This window comes from Rattus norvegicus, chromosome 16, assembly GCF_021556685.1.
Source record: "Rattus norvegicus strain SHRSP/BbbUtx chromosome 16, alternate assembly SHRSP_T2T, whole genome shotgun sequence".
Lineage (NCBI taxonomy): Eukaryota > Metazoa > Chordata > Mammalia > Rodentia > Muridae > Rattus > Rattus norvegicus.
In genome coordinates this window covers 47,413,142-47,432,128 of record NC_141549.1, presented here as the reverse complement: position 1 = coordinate 47,432,128, position 18,987 = coordinate 47,413,142, and the positions used below count along the sequence as shown (strand labels likewise).

Below are 18,987 nucleotides of genomic sequence, written 5' to 3'. Positions count from 1 at the left end.
CTTTTTGACTAATATTTATTTATTTGTGAGCATATGCCATGTATCTTCTTCTGGGTCTGGATTACCTCATTCAGAATGATATTTCCAGTTCTATCCATTTTCCTGAAAAATTCATTATATTCATTTTCAACAGCTGAGTAGTGTTCCATTGTGTAAACAAAACACATAGTCTGTATCCCTTCTTCATTTGAGAGACATCTAAGTTGTTTCCAGCTTCTGGTTGTATAAATAAGACTGCTGTGAACATAGTGGAGCATGTGTCCTTGTGATATGGTGGAGCATCGTAAATCATGAAGTTGTTGTATTTTCTCCTTGGAAACGGACATTTTTCTATATGTATATAGCCTATCACATTGTAGGAAGTAGATGCAGCTCAACTTTCACTTTATCAGCAATGGCCTACTTTCCTAAGGTGACAAGCTTAGAGTAACTACTGTTTCAATGTGTTACACCATGCTGCTGTAACTGGAACCACTCAAATCATGACTTCATTTAAAAACAACCCTGACTCACAATATAAGAACCTTTTTCATCCTATCACATTTGTCCCTGGAAATAGTCAATTACTGACATACTTTACTCTGTAACCTACTAGATTTTGAGGACAAGCATTGGGATTAGCCATTTAGCTTCAAGGGTCACCAATTTTTTTCTTATTTTTTTCTAGTGTCTTCTTGGTAAGCATGATTTGACTCCGAAGAATGCAGCCTTCACCAAATGTATAAAACTTGATTAAAACTTTATAAAAACATAGTTTTTATATAAGGAACTATAAAACAAGCCTGTTTAAATCAGACATGAAGTTAAAGACTGACTCATTCTTAATTTTTTAATCACCATTGTTCTTAGTATTCTCACAAGTATAGGAATGATAAAGCCGGTATTATACCTTCCTGATTTGGGTTATTATTTGCAAATGAACATTTTTATCAGCTTCTTGAAATATAGCTTTAGCTGCCCATGGAGCTACAGAGTTGCAGGAGCCAGGCGTGGAAGATTTTGGGAAGCTTGACTGAAGAGGAAATAACAACTGAGCAGGAGGTCCTGGAAGGAATGGGTATCTCTACTCGCTCCAAAGACCCTGGCTTTGTAGAAAGAACTGAAGTTCCCCAACCCTCCAAATTCCTCCAATGGCCATTTGCCCATCCACAAGCCCCATTAAAAAGAAAAAGAAAACCGGCTTACTGGACAGTAGCAATGAGGAGCAAGATAGACGGAATGACTTCTATTCCCTGGTTCGACACTGGGAAGGACAAGTCTTTTTCTGTCAGCTCTGTCCCCAGGTTTATCATGCTAAGTGTCTGAGACAGACATCTGAACCAGAGGGGAACTGATTTTGTCTGGAATGTGGGAAGATTACAGTAGCAGAATACATGGAGACACAGAGCAGAACCATGACCATGCTGACCACAGAACAGCTGTCCTATCTGCTCAAGTTTGCTATTCAGAAAATGAAGCACCCAGGGATGGATGCATTCCAGAAGCCCATTCCACTGGAGCAACACCTTGACTATGCAGAATATATTTTCCACCCCATGGACCTTTGTACATTGGAAAAGAATGCAAAACAACAACAAAAAAGATATACAGCTGTACAGAAGCCTTCCTGACTGATGCCAAGTGGATCCTCCACAACTGCATTATTTACAATGGGGGAAACCACAAGTTGACACAATAGCAAAGGTCGTCATCAAAATAAGTGAGCACTAGATAAATGAAATTGAAGTATGTCCAGAATGTTATCTTGCAGTTTGGCAAAAACAAGACAACTAGTTCTATGAGCCCTGAAGCAAAACTGGTCTGGGCAAAACTGAAAGGGGTTCCATTCTGGTTAGAGAGAGCTCTGAGAGACAAAGATGGACAGGTTGATGCCCATTTCTTTGGACAACATGGCAGAGCCTGGGGTTCCAGGCAATAATTGCTACCTCATGTCTAAAGGAAGCCCCTTTTGGGGGCTGGAGAGATGGTTCAGAGGTTAGGGACACTGACTACTCTTCCAGAGTTCCTGAGTTCAATTCCCAGCAACCACATGGTAGCTCACAACCATCTGAAATCGGGATTGATGTCCTCTTCTGGTGTGTCTGAAGACAGTGACAGTGTATTCACAGTGTACTAAAAATAAAATAATTCTTTAAAAGAAAGAAAGAAAGAAAGAAAGGAAGAAGGAAAGAAAGAAAGAAGGAAAGAAAGAAAGAAAGAAAGAAAGAAAAATCCCCTTTTCTGCAATAAAAAAGGGCTGAAAGTATCTTCAACAGTGCCATTCAAGAGATGAAAGTGAGGAACATACAGAGGAAGTTTGGGGTTTTTAATTACTCCCCATTCAGGACGCCCTACACTCCCAATAGCCAGTACCAAATGCTGCTCGATCCCAGCAACCCCAGCGATGACACTGCCAGAGAGAAGACAAAGAGGAGAAGGTGAAGCTCAATTTTGACATGATAGCATCCCCCAAGATCCTTCTGAACAAGCCCTTTCTGAACAGGGGCGCCGGCATCAGGATCTCCCTGTCTGACATGCCTCATTCCTTCACCAGTATGAACTCTTCTGTGCACATTGGCTCCGATGTGGAGCAGAACACCAAGAAAGCAGGCCCCATCCAGCCACTTCAGCATAAGCAAGAAGTCCATAGACTTCCTTAATAACATCACAGGTCAACCCCAGTTAGGAGAGTTGGCTAGGAGGCCACTTGGGGCATTCTGGCGTCTTTGAATGGCTCAACCATAGCTGCAAGCATGCAGCACCAGATTCCAGAGACTAGGGAAGTACTCCCAAATGCCAGCTGGGGCCATCCTTAAAAGTTGGTGGAAATGGCCACAAAACCTGTAGGGCCTAAAGCCAATGTCAGAGCCTCTTAACTCTTCACAACAGTGCCCTGTGACTGTTTTTTTCTCATTATTCTGTAGTTGAAAGCTTAGTTTTTGATACTTTTGTGTTAGGGTTAACTTGGATCTTAAGTGAATCAAGGTGAAAATTGGTTCCCCTGCCCAGTTATCAGACCTCCTTCAAGGTTATCTTTGTCCAACTCTGGAGACGACACTGATCTCTAATGGCAAGACTCCCACTCAGCCGATGTAACTTTGGGGAACATATTCAATGTCTCTCTGCCTTTGTTTTTCCACCTTTATCATGACAACCATAATTGGCTACATGTAGGCTCTCCTATGTGTAGGCTCTGTGGAGAACAGAATGAGTCAGGACACACAGTAGGACAAGAAGACTGACAAGGACAGTGTTGACCATGGAATTGTGTTTCCTGGTAATTTCTAATGTGCTATCTAAGAGGATCTGAGGGAAAAATGCAATGAAGTGGTGACTTAAGTAATAGTCCAATCTAGTTGGTTGGTCTTGGAAGAAAGGATCCTCCTGCTCCCGCTTCCATGCGCTGGGATGACAGGTGTATTCCACCACAGCTGCCCCATTAAAACCTGCTTGAAGTTAGCATGGCATAAAATAAAGTGTGCTCATGTGCAAGTTCAAAGAAAAGGAAAATGAAAAAAGAAAAAGAAAAATAAATATAGCTTTAGATGGCATCAAATTTCATGCAACATCGTTTCCAATAATAATTTTCATATGGCTATTGCCTTCTTTAATGGTATGTATTTGGGATCTTCTATATTTTCTCTTTATATTCAAAATTATTTTATTTACCAGGTAGACAAATTTGCTTATTTATATATTTTCAGTTATTTCAGCTTCTCTTCTCCAAACATATTCTCGTTCTCCCACTCATTTGCAAATCACAACCTTGATATCTATCTCTAATATATGCAACACTTCTCCAGCTGTTTTACATGACCATAATACAGTGATTAGCAGTTTCTTACCTAAAACAGTCAAACAATTCTCTATACATGTACAAAAATTCCTTTGATATTAAGTTCAGCTTTTTATTGACATCATTTACCTTCCTCAGCTATTCACCCCACAATTTATGAAACTTAATACACATGGAACAATGTTTTAATATTCAATTATAAACACAATTAAAGTGCTTGTCCTTCAAACATTCTTACAAAAGTGAAACATCAATCTATTTACAATATAGGCGTGTTCTGCACATTTACACAAGAAATGATGCACTCTTATTGTTCTGTTATTAATGTCACATAAAATGCTCTCTAGCTTTACATAAAACAAGCTATTTCAAGGCCTGCCTTAACTCTAACTCTTCCATTATTATCTAGTTCCTTCAGTTTGTCCCTCGTTTCTTGATCTTTCCCACTTAACATTTTCACCAACCTGATTATGAATGTTAAAGAGGTGTGTCTTCTTATTATAATTAGAAGATTGCATCAAAGGGAAATGAATTCTTTCTTCTTACTATAACCAAATCTGATAATCTTCTGACAGCTCTAGTAACATTAAACTAGTTGTTTCATTTAAACTTTGCTAACGATCTTCAATCTACCTAAATTTTTCTCTTGAAACTATAATTTAACAACTCAGTCATTAATTGCCAAATGTTATCCATCAGTCCACCATTCTCTGTAATAGATAATTTACTTAAATATTTTCAAAAGTAGAATATTCATTCTAGTTATTTTTTCTTACTCAGACAAGTTTGAAACTAAAATTCTGATTATGCATATATCAATATTCAAATCCCAAGCTCTTTCCCACATGTTTGTCCCCAAATCTGGTCAATCTGTTGAAAATATTATACAAATTATTATTTCTTCCTCTGTGGACTTAGAAATTCTCTAGCCAGTTTATTATATATAAAACTTATGTGATTGTTTTTCCTGAGACTGTTTTTTTATTTCTTAATGACTTCTGATCCTAAAATGGAAATTAGAAAAATGTCATAATATCCAGTGACTTCATCAACATAAAGTAGAATCCCACCTGAAGACAGGAAATCCTTATCAACATTATTTCCTAATGACAAAAACACTGCTTCATTTCAAAGTGAAACATTACTAAAATAGAAATTATTTTATAGGGATTCTATTTTTTTTTCATCTCAATGCATACTTCTCCTACTAGATCAGGCCATGCAGACTTCCCATTATTTTATCAATCACAAGTGAACACATTGCTCTGTTTAGGGACAATATTATTTCTTAATTCATTTGAGGATGATAGTGCCATCTTTATTAAAATTGTTTGAGGTTATGTACCACCAGATTCTCCACGTTTTATTTACCTCTTTAATTAAGAATAGCAAGTAATGTTGGATGATTTTCTATTTGCTGAGGATTAGTAAAAAAACACAATATGCACATAGATTAATAAATAAGATTAGAGACCATAATAGGTTAGTTGCTGTCAAATATGTAGTTATCTGTAAAATAAGCAACTTGTAGCATATAATATTAAAAATAATTTAGAAATAGATATTTGAGCTAAGACTAAAAAGATAGAGGACAGTGATGATCATTAAAGCTTGAGCAATGTTGAACTCTGAGAAGTGGGTTAGACAGGTATAAGAAATAGAGAAAATCCCACAAGATTGAGAAAGTGTTTCATGGTTAAGAATGGGATCCCAGGCAAGATGTCAAAAGGTAATCAAGAGAAGGACCAGAAGATAATGCAATCAAGGAAGAATGACAAGTCTATAGACCCTTGTATAATATTGACCTGTACTTTGTCTTTGTTCTGTGAGAGAGGAACTCCTGTCTTATAACCACAAGAGTAAATATCCTCCAAATACTGCTCTAACAGGTTCTAATTGGCAAAGGATTGTATTGCAAAGATGCAAGCAGAAAATGTAATTCAGAGACAGAAAGGATAGTATGCCCTGTCAATCAGAATGACTGCATGAGAAAAGACATCTAGACAGAGCTCATCTTTGAAGTATATGTAACAAAATTTACTAATAATTAGCTTTGTGCTGTCAGAAGGAAAGAATCATCAAGAATATGTTACTTTTTCTTTCTCTAAAGCTGCTGAAAATTTGAAGTTATACTTAAAGAAATGAAGAAAAGTGGGTATGGATCAATTCCCACATGAAAAAGAGGACAGTAACTCAGTTGCTTATAGTTCTGTTACATTTGGAAATATTTGACAGCCAAGTGGGGATCTGAGTAGGGGTTTTGATATTAAGTGTACTGAGTTTATAGGGAAAATTCTGATTGGTGTTATATTTGGAGAATCCTTGCCGCAGAGGTGATAATTAAAGCTTCAGAAGGTATGAGATCACCAAGGGATGGATATTAAATAAAAAGTGAGATTATTCTAGAGTTTCAAAATTAGGAAGTAACATAAAACATAATAAAAAAGAAGAGTGTGTGTGTGTGTGTGTTTACACACACACACACACACACACACACACACACATATATATATATATATATATATGGAAAGAGAGAGAGAGAGAATATAAGCTGTTCATGAAATAGCAATAGAAATAAGGGAATATAGTTTTATTGAAATCAAATAAAATGTATTTTTAAAAGTTACCAGATATAGTTTACAGACTAAAGAGCCATTATATTTAGAAACTTATACATCAATGATAACTTGTAACACAAGTAGATTCAGTGAATCAGTGTAAGTAACATCCTATTAACATGAATAAGGAATTGCAAAAGAAAGGTTTGAGGCAACATAGGAACTTTTGAAGGACTATGCTTTAAATGGGGTTACAGAAGTATTTCTTTGGGAAGAAACAACTTTTTTATCTACTTGTATTGTAGGTTACAAAAGCAAGTTAAGGTAGTGCTAACTTTAGGCTGGAAATTAATAGTGTCCAGATCTTGACACAGCCTATAACATTATATGGATAGCATAGATATAGAGCGTAATGAATTCTGATACTCAGCTTGCTTTCTTCTTTCTATTCAACCAGAACTCCATTGATACAATCCATTGATTGGTGTTCCATACATTTAGGGTGGTTCTTCAAGTAACCTAATATAGAAACTCACTTGGAAATAGGACCAGAGGTTTCTACTCTTGATAGTTCTGGAGCCTTTCAACTGACAATCGCCCTTAACCATCGGGATCCAACAGCAGTCTCTTTTACTTAACGTGAAACAAATGTGATAGCATTTTGATGCTGGTTGTGGTGATCAAGTAAAGAAACTATATTTGATATTAATAAAGATCCTGGAAAATGTTCTTAAACTAAACTTTTGAAATAACATTTAGTAGTCATGTTAAGAAGGAAGCATAACAAGGTCATGTAAAAGAGTAAGGCTACATGGACACTAACATGGCTATCCTCGAACTAACCACAGTCCAGGCCATCTGCAAACAAGGAGCAATCCTCAAATCTCTACTTCCAGAATTCTGCGATTATAAGCATGGCCCATCACCTATCTTAACATGGTAAATTTTCTTCACAAAACAAAACAAAACAAAGTATACTTTTGGTCTAGAAGTTATACAACCCAAGTTTTACAATCCAGACACCTACAAAATTCATTATATGTGATAAAGGGAAAGTGATATCAGGTAGATAGCACCATGATGAAGCAAAATGGTCTGTAAATATAACAAAGAAACAGAATGGCCTTACTCCATTTTGCCCACATTTATTTCTGTGGGCAAATATTAACATCAATTTAATCAATATTTTATACTTCTCTTGCTTTGCATCACACTGATAAGCAGGATCAGACAAAGGTTAGAGGAAAGTTTTCATTACTTCAATATCCCTTCTTAAGCTGTTCCCATTACTTTATGTAAAGCTTAATTATTAGTGTTAAAAGACTAGTTCTTAGTTATCTCCAATTTCACAATAGGCGACAAATCCCTGTTATGTTTTCACACTGTTGATAGCCTGGTATTTGTTCTGAATTTTTATGTCTTATATTTTTATGTCTTATCCCCAAATTTAGATATCTGAATGTCTTAGTTTAATTTCCATTTTTATGATAAGAGGCCATGATCAAGAAAATTACAAGAAAGATTTTATTGTTCTCAAACCTCATAGTCTAACATTGAGGCAAGCTAAGAAGGAACTCAAAGCATAAACATCAAAACAGGATCTGAAGCTGAGATCATAGAGGGCTGCTACTTATTGTTTTGCTCCTCATGGTTCACTCAGTTAATCTTTCATATAAACACATGCCACTTGCCTAAAGGTGGTACGACACACAGTGAATAGCCTGGACTCTCCCGCACACATTATTAATCAAGAAAATGTTACACTGGCTTGTCTACAGGCAATTTAATGGAAGCAGTTCCTCATTTAAAATTCCCTTTCTCTTCTTCCCTCTTGCCACCTGTGGTTTTGGCACTACCTCTCCCTGAAGATCTTCTGTCACTCAGCTTCATTTGAACCCAGAGTCAAGGCTATCTCACAGCCCTCAGGAACCAAAGATTGCCTGGAGAGAGCTGGGCTCACAAAAATGTTCTCACTCCTAAAATCACAGGCTCACAGACCCACAGGAGGTACAAGCTCCACAAAGACACAACAAGAACAACTAACATCAGAGAAAACCAGATGGTTAAAGGCAAGTGCAGGAACCTAAGTAACAGAAACCAAGACTACTTGGCATCACCAGAATCCAGTTCTCCCACCACAGCATATTCTGGATACCCCAACACACCAGAAAAGCAAGCTTTGAATTTAAAGTCATCTCATGATGATGCTAGACTTTAAGAAGGACATGAATAACTCCTTTAAAGAAATGCAGGTCAACACAGGAAAACACGTAGAGGTCCTTTAAGAGGATATAAAAAGATCCCATGAAGAATGACAGGAAAACACAACCAAACAGGTGAAGGAATTGAACAATCCAGGATCTAAAAATAGAAATATAAACAATAAAAATAATTATAGAGATAGACAAACCTAGAGATAGAAAACTAGGTAAAGAGATCAGGAGTCATAGACAAAGCATCCCCAACAGAATACAAGAGATTAAAGAGAGAATTTCTGTGGCAGAAGATACCCTAAAAAAAACATTGACATGACCATCATAGAAAATTCAAAATGAAAAAAACTCTTTACCCAAAGCATCCAGGAAATCCAGGACATAATGAGAAGACAAAACCTAAGGATAATAGGTATAGAAGAGAGTGAAGATTCACACCTTAAAGGTCCAACAAATATCTTCAATGAAATTATAGAAGAAATCTTTCCTAACTTAAAGAGAAATATGCCCATAACATACAAGAAGGTTACAGAACTCCAAATGATTGAACCAGAAAACAAATTTCTCTGATCATATAATAGTCAAAGCATCGAATGCACAAAAAATGAATATTAAAAGCAGTAAGGGAAAGTGGTCAAGTAACATTTAAAGGAAGACCTATCAAAATTACATAAGACTTATCAACAGAGATTATGAAAGCTAGAAAATCCTGGGCAGAAGTAATACAAGCTCAAGACAATACAAATGTCAGTGCAGCACTTTCTCAATTATACTCAGCAAAATTCTCAATTACTGTTAATGGGGAAACCAACATATCCCCTGACAAAACCAAATTTACACAAAATCTTTCCACAAATCCAGCCCTACAAAGGATGATAGATGGAAAATTCCAACACAAGGAGGGAAATGACACTAGAAAAAGCAAGAAAATATTCTTTCAACAAACACAAAAGAACATAGCCACACAAACATAATTGCACCTTAAACAACAAAAATAACAGGAACCAACAATCACAATTCCTTAGTACCTCTTAACACCAATGGACTCAATTCCCCCCAAAAAAGACATAGACTAACAACTAAGTACATAAAGAGTAGCATTTTTGCTGCATACAGGAAGTGTACCTCAGTGACAAAGACAGACTATACCTCAGAGTAAAAGACTGGGAAAATTTTTTTCCAAGCAAATGGTCCCAAGAAACAGGCTAGAGTAGCCATTCTAATATTGAGTAAAATCAACTTTCAACAAAAAGTTATCAAGAAAGACAAGGAAGGACACTTCATACTCATCAAAATTCTACCAAGATGAACTCTAAATTCTGAGCATCTATGCTCCAAATGCAAGGGCACACAAATTCATTAAAAGAAAAAAATAACTTTACTAAAGCGCAAAGCATACATTGTACCACAGACAATAATAGTGGAAGATTTTTCAGCACCCCACTCACAGAAATGGACAGATAATGGAACAGAACCTAAACAGAGACATGGAGAAACTAACAAAGTTATCAACCACCGGATTTAACAGATATCTATAGAACATTTAAACCTAAAACTAAAGAATATAACTTCTTTTCAACATCTCATGTTACCATCTCCAAAATTGACCATGTAATTAGTCACAGAACAGGCAGCAATGGATACAAGAAGATTGAAATAATCACATGCATACTATCAGATCACCATGGACTAAGGCTGTTCTTCATTAACAACAAAAACAACAGAAAGCCCACATACACATGGAAGCTAAAACAATGTTCTACTCAATGATAACTTGGTCAAGGAAGAAATAAAAATAATTAAAGACTTTTTAGAATTTAATGAAAATGAAGACACAACATACTTATGGAATACAATCAAAGCAGTGCTAAGAGGAAAACTTATAGCTTGGGGTGCCTCCAAAAAGAAACTGGAGAGAGCATATGCTCACAGCTTGACAGCACACCTGAAAGCTCTAGAATAGTAGACAGCTGGAAGTAAACAAACTCAGAGCTGAAACCAACCAAGTTGAAACAAAAAGAAACATACAAAGAATCAACAAACCCAGGAGCCAGTTCTTTGAGAAAATCAACAAGACAGACAAGATAGATAAACCCTTACCCAAATTAACCAGAGGTCACAGAGACAGTGTCCAAATTAATGAAATCAACAATGAAATGGGAGACATAAAAACAGAAACTGGGGAAATTATATAATCATCAGATCCTTACACTCAAGAAAATTGAAAAAGATGGAAGCAATGGAAAATTTCTAGACAGATACTAGGTACCTAAGATAAAGCAGGATCAGATAAATCATATAAACAGTCCCATAACCCCTAGACACAAAGGAGTAGTCATTAAAAGCCTCCCAACCAAATAAAGCCCAGGACTGGATGGGTTCGGTGCAGAAATCTATTAGACTTTCAAAGAATACCTAATACCAATACTCTTCTAACTATTCCATGAAATAGAAGCAGTGGGAACATTAGCAATTCGTTCTTTGAATCCACAATTATGCATATACCTAAACCACACAAGACCCTACAATGAACAAGAGCTTCATCCCAATGTCCCTCATGAATATTGATGTAAAAATAGTCAATAAAATTCTTGCAAACAGAACTCAAGAGCATATCAAAATAATCATTTACCATGATCAAGTAGACTTCCTCCCAGTGATGCATGGATGTTTCAATAATCGGAAATCCATCAAAGCAATCCATTATATAAACAAATTCAAACAAAAAAATACATGATCATCTCATTAGATGCTGAGAAACATTTGAAAAAAGAACTCAACACCCCTTCATGATAAAAGTCTTGGAAAGAGCAGGAATTCAAAGCCCATACCTAAACATAGTAAAAACAATATACAGCAAACAAGGAACCAACATCAAACTAAATGGAGAGAAATTTGATGCAATCCCACTAAAATCAGTGGCTAGACAAGGTTGACCACTATCTCTGTTCAATATAGTAATTGAAGTTCTGGACAGAGAAATTAGACAACAAAAATCATTCAAAGTGATACAAATTGGAAAAAAATTAAAATATCACTATTTGCAGATGACTGGGCAGTATACGTAAGTGATCCCAAAAGTTCCACCACAGATCTCCTCCTAAGACTGATTAACAACTTGAGCAAAGTGACTTGATTAAAAAATTAATTCAAAGGATAAACAGGCAGAGAAAGAAATTAGGGAAATGATACCCTTCACAATATTCACAAATAATATAAAATATCTTAATGTGACTCTAACCAAGCAAATGAACGATCTGCTTGAAAAGAACTTCCAGTCTCTGATGAAAGAAATTGAAGAAGATCTCAAAAATTGGAAAGATTTCCAATGCTCATGGCATGGTTGGATTAGTATAGTAAAAATGGCGATCTTGCCAAAAGCAATCTACAGATTCAAATGAAATCCAGATCAAAAACCCAATTCATTTCTGCATAGTGTTAAAAAGAGCATGTTGCAAATTCATTTGAAATAACAAAAAACCTAGAATAGAGAAAACCTTCCTCAACAATAAAAGAACTTCTGGGGAAATCACCATCAAGCTGAATTACAAAGCAATAGTACAGAGACAGGCAGGTAGATCAGTGGAACAGAATTGAAGACCCAGAAATGAACTCACATATCTATTGTCACATGATCTTTGACAAAGGAGCTAAAACCATCCAATGGGAAAAAGACAGCATTTTCAACAAATGGTGCTGTTTCAATTGGAGAGTCATTTGCATGTAGAAGAATGCAAATCAACCCCATACAAAGCTTAAGTCCAAGTGATTTACAGACCTGCACACAAAACCAGATACACTGAAACTAGTAGAAGAGAAAGTGGGGAAGAGCCTTGAATACATACACACATGGAAAATTTCCTGAACAGTACACAAAATGGTTTATGCTCTAAGTTCAATAATCGACAAATGGGACCTTATAAAATTGCACAGGTTCAGTAAAGCAAAAGACATTGTCAATAGTAGAAAATGGCAACCACCAGATTGAGAAAAGTCTTTAGCAATCCTACATCATATTGAGGCCTAATATACAATATATACAAAAAAACACAAGAAGTTAGACTCAAGAGAAACAAATAATCATATTTAAAAATGGGCTTCAAAATTAAACAAAGAATTCTCAACTGAGGAATATTGAATGTCTAAGAAACACCTAAAGAAATGTTTAAAATTGTTAGCCATCAGGGAAATGCAAATCAAAACAACCCTGAGATTCCACCTAGCACCAGTAAGAATGATTAAGACCAAAAACTCAGGTGAGAGCAGATGCTGGCAAGGATGTAGAGAAAGAGGAACACCCCTCCACTGTTGGTAGGATTGCACACTGGTACAACAACTCTGGAAATCAGTGTGGCAGTGTCTCAGAAAATGATGTGATATAAAAATTGTTTAAAGGGAATAATTGACTGATACTGATCTGAGTTCTTCAGAAGGTTCTTGATTTAAATATTTAAAGTTTCTATGATTATGCCCTCCCTTGCCTGTATAGCAAACTCTTTATATCCACAGTTGTCATATAGTCTATATTGTGTCCATTAACAAAATAAAATAATATAAAATAAAATAAAACAAGTATACTAACAAACTATTATCTACTCACAAATCAAAGGCAGGGAACATAGTCAGGTGATTGGAGTCAAGTAGCTCAATGATTGTACTTCAAATAACCATCACCAGGGATTTAGTGTTCACGGTGCATCAGTTCTCTAATATCCATGACTGTAAGCAACTTATAGTCTCATTATACTTATTGCTTTCGGCATGTCAGAAATATTGCTATTATTGCATTTATCACTATCATTATCATCATAATGTCTGGATATTTTAATACCAATCAGTTTGAGAACTTCAACATGTCTTTGACATTTCCTTTCCTGACCTTTGCATGTGTTCCATTACGTTAAATACTTCCCTCAGGACTTTTTAAGTTGTCCAATAATTTTAAAATCTGTATTTCAATTCTTTCCTCACTTCTTCAAATATTTGCTGAAATTGCATGAGAAATTCCCTTTAATCATCTCAAAAGAGCTAAATCCTATCTTTATTCCAGTGGTAGAGATAAAACTTTTTTCTCCTTAGTTTTTTTTACTCCCTCCAGAAGGTCCCTATTCATCATCAATTTGCTAGCACCAATGTCACAGTTTAGTTTTTCCTATTTTATTACAGTAAACTCTACATCATTTGATTTTGTCAAAAGACAATTGTATTTTTCATATTCATTTTTAAAAAATGTTGGATTCATGTTCTCACCATTCATTTCCAACTGAATTAGATGAAGTTGACAGAACTGATCCTCCCTTGGACTTTAACTTCTTTGGCAAACATAACTCTATTGAAATAGTCAGAACAGAGAAAACTTCTATAGAGTTGCATCTGTCAATGAATACACATTTCCAAGGGTGGAATTATTATCAACAACATAAATTTAATAACCTTTATTTCTTTCAGACTCTGCTCAAAACTTTGTCTCCATATCCCCTCCTATGAATATTTTCATTCCTTTTAAGAAGAAGTGAAGCATCCACACTTTGGTCATTCAGAGCCTGCCCTACATAGGTACAGAGCCTATATATATATATATATATATATATATATATATATATATGGGGGGTGTATGTAAACAGGTATATATATATGTGTATGTGTGTACATATGTATGTGTATGTATGTATATATGTATATATACATATATACAGCCACCAAAACTAGATAAGATTGATGGAGTTAAGATGTGCATGCTGACAGGAGCCTGATGTAATTGCCTCCTGATAGCATGTCAAACACAGAGGCAAATGCTAGCAGCAAACTGTTGAACTGAGAACAGGATCCCCATTAGAGGAATTAGAGAAAGGATTGAAAGAGCTGAAGGGGCTTGTAACCCCATAAGCACAACAATGTCAAGGCAGCACACCACGAGCAAACTTGAGCCTCGGGAACACAGGTAAGACAAACCTTCCTGTTCCAAGCGACCTGAATGGTGAACTCAGGACACACAGTGGCAAAATTCCTCTAGGACAGGACACCTTGGTTTTTAACGGGATTCCCAAACCCGCGGATCCCTGCCCGCAGCAGCTCACTGCTCCCAAACCCCATGGGAGAGAGACCTCACCGCCTGGTCAGGTGGGCACTCCTGAGGCTGCAGAGCGGAAGAGACCACCAACACTGCCCACCCCTACCCACATCCTTGGCCCAAGAGGAAACTGTATATGGCCTCTGGGTTCCCTTGGATAAGGGCACAGCAGCAGCAGGTCCCCTGCATCTGAGACACCGCCGGAAACTGAAGGGACCAACCACATAAACAGTTCTCTGCACCCAAATCCCGTGGGAGGGAGAGCTAAACCTTCAGAGAGGCAGACACACCAGGGAAACCAGAAGAGACTACACTCTGCCCACATTACTTATTCCAGAGGAAAACACCAAAAGCCATCTGGAACCCTGTTGCACAGAACCTCACAGAAAGGGTGGCACAGATCTTCCTGGTTGCTGCCCCCATGGAGAGCTCATAAGCAACACCCCACAAGCAAGCTTGAGCCTCGGGACCACAGGCAAGACAAACATTCCTACTCCAATCGATCTGCCTAGTGAATACAGGACACAGGCCCACAGGAACAGCTGAAGACCTGTAGATAGGAAAAACTACATGCCCGAAAGCAGAACACTTGGCTGAAAGATAACAGTAAAACAGGTCTACAGCACCCCTGACACACAGGCTTATAGGACAGACTATCCCATGTCAGAAATAGAAGAACAAAGTAACACTAGAGATAATCGGATGGCAAGAGGCAAATGCAGGAATCCAAGCGACAGAAACCAAGATTACATGACATCATCAGAGCCCAATTCTCCCACCAAAGCAAACACGGAATATCAAAACACACCAGAAAAGCAAGATCTGGTTTCAAAATCATATTTGATCATGATGCTGGAGGACTTCAAGAAAGACGTGAAGAACTCCCTTAGAGATATACAGGAAAACATAAATAAACAAGTAGAAGCCTACAGAGAGGAATCACAAAAATCCCTGAAAGAATTCCAGGAAAACACAATCAAACAGTTGAAGGAATTAAAAATGGAAATAGAAGCAATCAAGAAAGAACACATGGAAACAACCCTGGATATAGAAAACAAAAAGAAGAGACAAGGTGCCATAGATACGAGCTTCACCAACAGAATACAAGAGATGGAAGGGAGAATCTCGGGAGCAGAAGATTCCATAGAAATCATCGACTCAACTGTCAAAGATAATGTTGGGCAGAAAAAGCTACTGGTCCAAAACATACAGGAAATCCAGGACTCAATGAGAAGATCAAACCTAAGGATAATAGGTATAGAAGAGAGTGAAGACTCCCAGCTCAAAGGACCAGTAAATACTTCAACAAAATCATAGAAGAAAACTTCCCTAACCTAAAGAAAGAGATACCCATAAGCATACAAGAAGCCTACAGACCCCAAATAGATTGGACCAGAAAAGAAACTCCTCCTGTCACATAATAGTCAAAACACCAAATGCTCAAAATAAAGAAAGAATATTAAAAGCAGTAATGGAAAAAGGTCAAGTAACATATAAAGGCAGACCTAACAGCATCACACCACAGTTTTCGCCAGAGACTATGAAAGCCAGAAGATCCTGGACAGATGTCATAGAGACCCTAAGGGAACACAAATGCCAGCCCAGGTTACTGTATCCTGTAAAAACTCTCAATTACATAGATGGAGAAACCAAGATATTCCATGACAAAACCAAAGTTACACAATATATTTCTACAAATCCAGCACTACAAAGGATAATAAATGGTAACGCCCAACATAAGGAGGCAAGATATACCCTAGAAGAAGCAAGAAACTAATCGTCTTGGCCACAAAACAAAGAGAAGAAAAGCACACAAACATAACCTCACATCCCAATATGAATATAACAGGAAGCAATAATCACTATTCCTTAATATCTCTCAACATCGATGGCCTCAACTCCTCAATAAAAAGACATAGATTGAAAGACTGGATAAACAATGAGGACCCTGCATTCTGCTGCCTACAGGAAACACACCTCACAGACAAAGACAGACACTACCTCAGAGTGAAAGGCTGGAAAACAACTTTCCAAGCAAATGGTTGGAAGAAGCAAGCTGGAGTAGGCATTCTAATATCAAATAAAATCAATTTCCAACTAAAAGTCATCAAAAAAGATAAGGAAGGACACGTCATATTCATCAAAGGAAAAATCCACCAACATGAACTCTCAATCCTAAATATCTATGCCCCAAATACAAGGGCACCTACATATGTGAAAGAAACCTTACTAAGGCTCAAAACACACATTGCACTTCACACAATAATAGTAGGAGTTTTCAACACCCACTCTCATCAATGGACAGATCATGGAAACAGAAATTAAACAGAGACGTAGACAGACTAAGAGAAGTCATGAACCAAATGGACTTAACAGATATTTATAGAACATTCTATCCTAAAGGAAAAGGATATACCTTCTCAGCTCCTCATGGTACTTGCTCCAAAATTGACAATATAATTGGTCAAAAAACGGGCCTCAACAAGCACAAAAAGATAGAAATAATCCCATGTGTGCTATCAGACCACCATGGCCTAAAGCTGGTCTTCAGTAACAATAAGGGAAGAAGGCCTACATATACGTGGAAATTGAACAATGCTCTACTCAATGATAACCTGGTCAAGGAAGATATAAAAAAAGAAATTAAAGACTTTTTAGAATTTAATGAAAATTAAGGTACAACATACCCAAACTAATGGGACAAAATGAAAGCTGTGCTAAGAGGAAAACACTTAGCTCTGAGTGCCTGCAGAAAGAAACAGGACACAACATATATCACCAGCTTGTCAGCACACCTAAAAGCTCTAGAACAAAAAGAAGTAAATACATCCAGGAGGAGTAGAAGGCAGGAAATAATCAAACTCAGAGCTGAAATCAACCAAGTAGAAAGAAAAAGGACCATAGAAAGAATCAACAGTACCAAAAGTTGGTTCTTTGAGAAAATCAACAAGATAGAGAAACCCTTAGCCAGACGAACGAGAGGACACAGAGAGTGTATCCCAATTAACAAAATCAGAAATGAAAAGGCAGACATAACTACTGAATCAGATGAAATTCAAAAAATCATCAGATCTCAATAATAAAAGCCTATATTCAACAAAACTTGAAAATCTACAGGAAGTGGACAATTTCCTAGACAGATACCAGGTACCGAAGTTAAATCAGGAACAGATAAACAAGTTAAACAACCCCATAACTCCTAAGGAAATAGAAGCAGTCATTGAAGGTCTCCCAACCAAAAAGAGCCCAGGTCCAGACGGGTTTAGTGCACAATTCTATCAGACCTTCATAGAAGACCTCATACCAATATTATCCAAAATATTCCACAAAATTGAAACAGATGGAGCACTACCGAATTCCTTCTATGAAGGCACAATTACTCTTATACCTAAACCACACAAAGACCCAACAAAGAAAGAGAACTTCAGACCAATTTCCCTTATGAATATCGACACATAAATACTCAATAAAATTCTGGCAAACCGAATCCAAGAGCACATCAAAACAATCATCCACCATGATCAAGTAGGCTTCATCCCAGGCATGCAGGGAATGTTTAATATTTGGAAAACCATCAATGTGATCCATTATACAAACAAACTGAAAGAACAAAACCACATGATCATTTCATTAGATGCTGAGAAAGCATTTGACAAAATTCAACACCCCTTCATGATAAAAGTCCTGGAAAGAATAGGAATTCAAGGCCCATACCTAAACATAGTAAAAGCCATATACAGAAAACCAGTTGCTAACATTAAACTAAACGGAGAGAAACTTGAAGCAATCCCACTAAAATCAGGGACTAGACAAGGCTGCCCACTCTCTCCCTACTTATTCAATATAGTTCTTGAAGTTCTAGCCAGAGCAATCAGACAACAAAAGGAGGTCAAGGGGAAACAGATCGGAAAGGAAGAAGTCAAAATATCACTATTTGCAGATGATTTGATAGTATATTTAAGTGATTCCAAAAGTTCCACCAGAGAACTACTAAAGCTGACTATCAACAACTTCAGCGAAGTGGCTGGGTATAAAATTAAATCAAATAAATCAGTAGCCTTCCTCTACACAAAAGAGAAACAAGCCGAGAAAGAAATTAGGAAAACGACACCCTTCATAATAGACCCAAGTAATATAAAGTATCTCGGTGTGACTTTAACCAAGCAAGTAAAAGATCTATACAATAAGAACTTCAAGACTCTGCAGAAAGAAATTGAAGAAGACCTGAGAAGATGGAAAGATCTCCCATGCTCATGGATTGGCAGGATTAATATAGTAAAAATGGCCATTTTACCAAAAGTGATCTACAAATTCAATGCAATCCCCATCAAAATACCAATAAATTTCTTCAAAGAGTTAGAACAATTTGCA

The 18,987-nt window shown here is 36.9% G+C and overlaps 1 protein-coding gene and 1 pseudogene; one reads left to right on the top strand and one right to left on the bottom strand.

The window, feature by feature from the left end:
- The window catches only part of Erich1 (glutamate-rich 1), a gene marked incomplete at its 5' end in the record, with an annotated part of 52,793,804 nt that overhangs the window by 36,232,235 nt on the left and 16,542,582 nt on the right, over positions 1-18,987 (bottom strand).
- On the top strand, positions 1,054-2,709 carry Zmynd8-ps2 (zinc finger, MYND-type containing 8, pseudogene 2; annotated as a pseudogene).